Below are 8115 nucleotides of genomic sequence, written 5' to 3' on the forward strand. Positions count from 1 at the left end.
ACATGCTTCTTTTTATTGACATATTGATGTGAATTTTTTTCACTTGTTTAATACCGATATATGATTGCGTTTTTTAATTACGACATACTTTTGCATTTTTACGTTTCGATGTTCAGAATCGAGCCGCAACTACGATTGAATTCTCACCGCGTCCCAGCAAAATGCCGTTTGAATCAAAGTCTGCATGATATATATTAACTTTTCAATACACCATGTAGCAAATTTAATTTACTTTTTTTATTTAACCTATGATAGTTAAAGATAACTTTTTTTAACAACAAATATGGATCACTGACGGACCACTAGAGTATCATCGTGCTACCAACGGAACCACCCGATCATATCCATCTCCACTAGGCTATAATGCATATACATGTTTACTTAACTGTGTTGTTTGCTTATTTTACTGTCGTTTAGATTAAAGCTTAAATTGTCCAATATAAATCCACTTATATAACAAATACATCCTCGTTTGCATCCCCACGAACCTCTTGCGAACCACGAGCACAAATATTAGCATATGTTACATCTCTATAGCTGAAAACGCATCTGATAAATAAGATACATGGCCTGTTAGACGCGTATCTACTTCCAATTTTATATCATACTTTAGTTTCATAAATACCAACTTTATTTTCACGTATCTACTTTTATAATTGCATATATATGTTTGATTTGTGCTCCTTTTCACATGTTAGTCATGCAAATCTATATTGCATGTTTTAGTTTGTTTTATATCTTGTTATGTTAGAGTTGTGGAATCTTGTATTACTACGTGTGTGTATATATATATATATATATATATATATACTAGTCGTTTACCCGCGCGATGCAGCGGGAAACATATCACCTAGGTTGGTGAGTTTAGGGCTATGTACGTTCAGTTTTGAGCCATAACTAAAATCAAATTTGCGATGAAACGGAAAACACAACACTTGTTAGTAATTCTAAGGGTGTGCATGAGAAAGTTCAGTTAGGTCATAACTAAAATTTAAATTTCCGGTTAAGGTAATTCAAAACCGGTCATGGGGATTTAAAGAGTTTTAAAAGGATGTAAACAAACCGAACTCCGCCAAACCAACAAAAGCACAACCATAAACTCAAAACTAATCAAACCAATCCTCCTTGGATTGTTTTTCCTAACAAGCTAAAACGTTCAACCCAACTTATGTTTCTTAACATTTTGTGTACAACTTATAAACATATCAGAAGGTTAAAATTTAGACAAACTTTCGCCTATACAGAAGTTCCATGAATAGAATGTTGCTTAACGACCTTGCAAGGCAAACATCGTATGTTCATCATCAGAAGCTGAGCTTATATAATAATCAACTCTTTCTATGACCCATTTGGATGTGAGTTAACTATGCCTGTGGCCACATAACAACTTGTAAAAGAACCAATAATGTTCATGGAGCCTATTGCCACCATTTCTTTGTTTCCATCCAATGATAATCTTTCATTCCAGTAAATGCTCTTCCGATTGCTACAGCTTCCTGAAATTTACACAATGAATATAACTCATGCATATCTCACTGTTTTTAAACTACATGCAACTCAAAGGGGATAAAAATATACCATGAGTGCGATGGGGTATTTTTTTTTTACAAATGGGTCTTTTTTTATTTTTGGGTTAGTCGCGGGTAGAGATGACGACACACCCTGCAACCGTTCGCATGTCCCTCATTCACCCGAAACCCCTCATCCTACTTAGCTTGATTTGAGGTTTTAACGAGCTGATAAATAACTCATAAATGGCTGGACTCGTTTAGCATACTTGTACACAAATAGTGACTTGGAAAGCTAAAATTACACAATGCAGCTATTATACAATATAAGGAAAATAGTTAATCAATTTTTGTGACCTCTAAAGACATTATGTACCTGATAGCTGCCATGTCACTATGATTGCATAGAGGTGGCAATCTTGACCCAAAGGCTTTCAAGTGGGTTAGTTTGGGTTGCTTTTAAAATTATATGGGTTAGTTTGGGTAAGATATTTTAACTAAACGGGTCACAACGGGTCAATGAAAATTCCATCTTGTTATTTTTGGGTCAAAGCGGGTCGACAATGTTAAAGAAACGGGTCGATGTGGGTTAGCACCTTAAAGAAACGGGTCAGATTTCGGATCAGAATGGGTTTCGGGCCGGCACATGTATCCACACAAGCCGGGTTTCGGGCCGGCACATGTATCCACACAAGCCGGGTTACGACACGAAATAGGTTTTGGATCGGAACGGTTTCAGTTCAAATTGAGTTTCCCGTGGCGGGTTTTGGATCGGGAACATGTTCGGGCCGACACAGGTTTCCGCACGGGACGGGTTTCGGATCGCAACGGGTTTTAGGCTGACACGAGTTTCCGCATGGGACGGGTTTTGGTCTAGCCGCTGCAACACAGCAGCATCAATTCTAGTTATCCTTTATTTTGGTAAATCATTGTGTCACATTGAAACAAGATGAAACATGGAATCGGTTTATTAGTGGAAAATATTTTTTCCTAATAATTTCATAGTCAATGGAAGAGGTGGAAACTCCAAAGGGCCTGTATGTTTTTCAACTGAAACGGTCAGGGGAGGTTAAACCATCACATAGGCCCGTTGGTTGGTTCAGATCCAGAAGTCGCAACTGTTTGGTTCAAGTTGGTTCGAGCCAACTTTCGCAAAGTCGCTGTTGTTTGGTTCAAGTTGGTTCAAGCCAACTTTCGGAAAGTAGAAACAATTCATATTATGGTTCTCAAAGGGTTCAATTAAAGGCTGCATTTGTTGGTACTTCAGAAATGGATACCAACACAAGGGTTCAGTTGTTCATTAAGCAACTATCAACGATCCAAATCTATAGAAACCGAGAATTTGTTTGCGTCAACCCGGTTACGAGTCTCACATACGTCATTTGTTGAAAGTAAAGTGTGTGTGTGTGTGATGTCAAAAAACAACCATAGTATATTCAACCCTTTGATATATAAAATTCTCGTTTCATGCAACGCATTTTAAGAGCCAATATGACCAAATAAAACATGATACAAAGTCTTTTTTTAAAGAAAGCAATTTTTAACCAACCCGACCCGAAACCCATTTTGATCCGGACCCATTTCAACCCGAACCAAAACAACCTTTTTTGTAATTGACTCGTTTTGACCCATGACCCGACCCAAACTGACCCGTTTGCAGGTCTAGAGATTATAATGTTTTAACAAAAAAAAAATGGAGCTAAAGATTATAAACATTTAGCAATGCTCCTAAAATGCGCGTTATAACATAAAACTTGTTAAAAATAGAGCTAGAGATTATAATGTTTTAACAAAAGAAATGCCAATAATAAAGTTTTAAATCATCAGGAACCCAATGTCTCAACATCTTCAGATCCTGATCCTGAGAAACTCTTTCCTCCTTGATCCGCCTTCGTATGCGGGTCACTGCTGTTATGTGACGGATGCTCGAACTTCATTCGGGAACTAACCCGTCTCTGATGTTCTGAGAGAATAAAAGTACTTGTTAGATAAACAAAAAGTGGTTGACATTTTGGTCAGCATGTTTGACTTTCAAATTTCAACTTCTGTATTCTTTTTCCGTTAACTTCCAAAACTTGGAAAAATCATGGTTTCTTGAGGTGAAAAGTCAATGTAAAAAAATTCAAATAGTATATACAAAGTTAAAGACATGTCAAATTACTTTTGCTGTTTATTGCTGACCGAGTCATGGTTAAGAAAAATCATCCCAACTCAGTTTACTGAGTTCGTCCTTCTCCTTAGCCGTGAGCTCAAAGTCCGGTTCTCTACCACACATGAAAGCGGCCCTATACAAACATGAAACCAATGTGGATGGGTCAATCTGGTTGGGTAACATGTTAAAACGGGTGAGTTATACGTGTGCATCGGAACAAGTTGTGTCGGGTCACACACATTTTCATCCATTTTTATATTATAAATAATCTGTAATGGCTAATTGGGATAACAAAAACTATATTACTACAAAGTAATCTAACATTTAACTAAAACATGATTTATGAGCTTCTTATCGATCCATCGGACCGTCCTTTTTAGTTAATAATATAAACGAACCCGAATGAACACATTTAACAAGAAAAATGGTTTAAAATTGGTGAATTATACTATTTAGACATGATGCAATACCTGTCATAGAAACAAGCAGCTTCTTGTTGGGAGCCAACTGTACCTAGATGGATTTGTTTTTTGTCCACTTTAATGGTAGTTTGCCATTTCATGTTCTTATAATATACCCCTCTCATTATGCAAGGTTCTTGGTTCTCAAAGTGTTTTCTTCTGTGTCATTTTCGCCTTTTGAACACTGAAATAGTTACAAACTAAAACATCAAAAAACGCATTCATATGACATCACTCTATTTACACAAAAAAAGCTGCAAGTTTTTAGATTATTTATTTTTCTTACATGACAAAAACTATAAAAGAAATTGAGAGATAGACCTGGATGTTGAATGGGCTGCTTGTTATCCTCCTACAACCATAAACACACTTAAATAATCTTAAAATGAACAAGATGTGGCAATTTAAGAAATTTACGACTGTAAACAACAACAAACGTGTAAATTGTACTCTTTTTAAGTACCTGAAAAGACAATCAACACAATCCGTACTTTTGCCTTTGCGAAGAGGTCTAAGCTTATTCGGTGGTAGCCAAGTGGCCAGCAAGCGGTCCCGCCACCGTATACAACTTCACTCTATTAATGAAGGTCGACTTCAAGTTACCTCCTTGTTACTCCATCTCGACTATCCTTGATCTTCCCTAGCTTCAAGAGCTGTGATACCAAATCAGAGAATCAATGATAACTTATAATCAACATCACCAGACATGTAAATTTCAACAATTTAAACTTATCAGTTGATTCTAGACCAGCAACAACAAAAGGTCGGGTTAAATTTCAAAATCCACACATTTAGGAGCAAAATAAGTTGGAACAAAATCAGATTAGAAGTGTAGAGTAAATATTCAGCAAAAGGGAATGACTCGGTACAATATGGCTACTCAATTCTCTAGTTACAAAACAAAAATGAAGAGTTCATAGTTTACCAATAGAGGGGCCGGGGACCGGAAGCGAAGGCGTATAGAAAAATATCACGATCATATCAACATAAATATGATCATATCACGATCATATCAACATAAATATGATCATATCAACATAAATATTACCTGAAAACTTCTAATTTTTTTCAGTGGGTTTAGTTTTTTTAAGGAAATGTGATTTTGACCCGTTTGGTTCGTTCGTGTGAACTATCTATAAAAAAGAACAGGCCAGCCTTAAAAATATGATAACCTGCCAACCCAACCTGACCCATTACACACACACACACACACACACACACACACACACACACACAAAAAAAAAAAAAAAAAAAGAAAACTGTTTTTCAACCTGAAACCCTTCTGACCCATCATGTAAAGTTCGCTGTCAATAACTTACTTCCGCTCTCTCATTCTCATATCAGTTTTCCTCAGCAAAAAAACTGTCAATTCTCTCCCTTGATAAACCTGACCTTCCATCTGGTATTTTGCTTCTGCAGCATCAGCGGGATCTACAAACTGCACAAATCCAAACCCCCTTGGCTCCCTGCACAAACAATCAAATAAAAATTATTCAACATAAAATCAAAAACAAGTTATGTTAACCTGTTTTTACCGTAACTACTTGTAAAACTGATTTGGGTACAGACAAACTTTTGCTTCTATCTAGCTAACTGTTTCATGCAAAGTATCTCAATTCCCAAACTGTAAAATAAAATTATAAATTTTAAAAATAAATTTGATGAAACTAACAGTTAACTTATTGAGATATACAACTTTTAAAAATTTCGTTTTGGTAGCAGCCGCGCCCCACCGTCAAGTCATCATCGAATATGTGCCGCACAGAGCGACAATGGTAATTTGCAAAGTGGGGTTACATTTATCAGAATAGAATAGCATAAAATATTATAATGTTAAGAAAACCATACCTCTTGACTGATTATTTATCTACAATAATCGTCGCAGGGGAACTAATTTCTTCAATACCAGAGCCCTCGTCTCTGACTTTAAAGATACCTACATGGGTAAATTCATTAAGACTTAAGAATAATTAAAATTATAAGATTGTCAACTATACCATACTAAATAGTTCTTTACTCACCGATAATCCGGTATGTCGAGCTTTCTTGACACCAAAAACCGTAACCTCTCCATGGTTGCAATGTTCACCTTTTCCAACAAACATAAAACCAAGCAAGAGGTGATTTTGAGATTCATTGCACAGGACTACAAAAAGTATCAGCTTACCATTCAATAAACATCGTTAATCACTCAATTGTGAAAGTCATAACTATTGTTAATATTAATCAAGAAAACTATAAAGAAACAACTTATAAACAAAAATCAGAGACATTAACTACCTTTTAAAAAAGATAAAAATAACTAAGAGTAAACTGCCATTTTGGTCCCTGTGGTTTGGTCACTTTTGCCACTTTAGTCCAAAACTCAAACTTTTTGCATCTGGGTCCCTGTGGTTTCAGTTTTATTGCCATTTTGGTCCAAAAATGAAATCAGGTCATATTTGTCTTATAAAATCCTGCTATTTTGTCATTTTCCGCAGGTACAAAATGATCATTTCTTTTTTATAAATAAATATCATATTTTATAAGACAAATATGACCTGATTTGCCCCTGAGGAAAATGACAAAATTGCAGGATTTTATAAGACAAATATGACCTGTTTTCATTTTTGGACCAAAATGGCAATAAAACTGAAACCACAGGGACCCAGATGGAAAAAGTTTGAGTTTTGGACTAAAGTGGCAAAAGTGACCAAACCACAGGGACCAAAATGGCAGTTTACTCATAACTAAAGAACTATGAACCATATGTTCATCAGCAACTTAAAGATTCATAAATATATAAAAAAAACCTAGATCACAACATCAAACAAAACCTACCGAGAACCCAATAGACCACAAAAAACATAAAAGCACATTAAATCCTACAACCGTTGTTTTTACAAGATCAAGCTTCATGGCTTACCTCGACCGGAATCATCAAGCTTCTTGCTTCTATAGATTTGATTTTAAGAAGAGATTCTTGAGTTTTCATACCGAAACCCTAGCAACTTCAAATCGGTTCAATATATGTTGTCTAAGCAAAATATCACAATAAACATCAAACTATAGCTGATAATCCTCAATACATGGCTAAAGAAAACTCAAAAACTTACCCTTGAAACTCCAATCAGAACCCAGTCGTGTCAATCACCGTTGTCTTCGTGTTTGGTGGTGAGAGAGGCGGTGGTCGTGATGATGACGGAGAGAATTGTGCGGCGGGGTGGGGGAGGCGGTGGCTCTGGTGAAGAACGTTAGGGTTTGGTGAAGAGCGGCGATTGATGAAAATGAGGGTCAGGGGTAGTGATTTAGGTTAGAAGGGTGACTTTGAAGCAAAACTTGGTGATGAATGGCAATTGTAGAGACCGTCGGCTGTCAGAACCATTGAATGGCTCTCGTATCTCTCTCTGCCATCTCTCTTTCACTCTGTAAGGTGTGTGTATGAAAGGGGAAAAAAAGAAAGTCTGGGAATCTAGGGTTTGCAAAAGAGAATTTAGATCTGAAGTATTTTGATTTTGAATTTTAAAGGCCCGCTCATCTAAATCCCGCCCAAGTGAGATTTCAGGATGTTTGAAATTTGTTGAAATTAATTTGTGCTTTGCAACATTGTACAATATGCTTCCAAGTGTTGTAAATGGACAAATGACCATTTCTGCCCTTTGGATATGCTTATTAATATAGTATATATATATATATATATACACCTATATAGGGTAAGGATAGTGTAAAAAGGGCCTAAAGTGTGAGAAGTGTATTATAACACTATATATAATACTATATAACACCATATAAACACCATATAAACACCGTATAACAATATGTAACACCATATAATACCATATAACACTAAGTAACACTATCTATCATTATATAACAAATATAACACTATACATCTATCATAGAGACGCTATCAGACAACCTATAGTGTTATATTTGTTATATAATGATATATAGTGTTACATAGTGTTATATGGTATTATATGGTGTTACATATTGTTATACGGTGTTTATATGG

General features: G+C 35.9%; 1 long non-coding RNA gene across 1 annotated transcript; it reads right to left on the minus strand.

Annotated features, from left to right (window-relative positions):
• Positions 1 to 3231: 3231 nt before the first annotated feature.
• Positions 3232 to 7809, minus strand: LOC110904869. Its single transcript, XR_002572801.2, has 10 exons — positions 7217 to 7809; positions 7027 to 7137; positions 6143 to 6210; positions 5970 to 6057; positions 5441 to 5587; positions 4585 to 4774; positions 4443 to 4473; positions 4131 to 4305; positions 3670 to 3793; positions 3232 to 3471 (listed from the first exon to the last, which is right to left on the minus strand). It is a non-coding gene; the product is annotated as an uncharacterized LOC110904869 (long non-coding RNA).
• Positions 7810 to 8115: the final 306 nt, after the last annotated feature.

Source organism: Helianthus annuus, chromosome 2 (assembly GCF_002127325.2).
Source record: "Helianthus annuus cultivar XRQ/B chromosome 2, HanXRQr2.0-SUNRISE, whole genome shotgun sequence".
Taxonomy (NCBI): domain Eukaryota; kingdom Viridiplantae; phylum Streptophyta; class Magnoliopsida; order Asterales; family Asteraceae; genus Helianthus; species Helianthus annuus.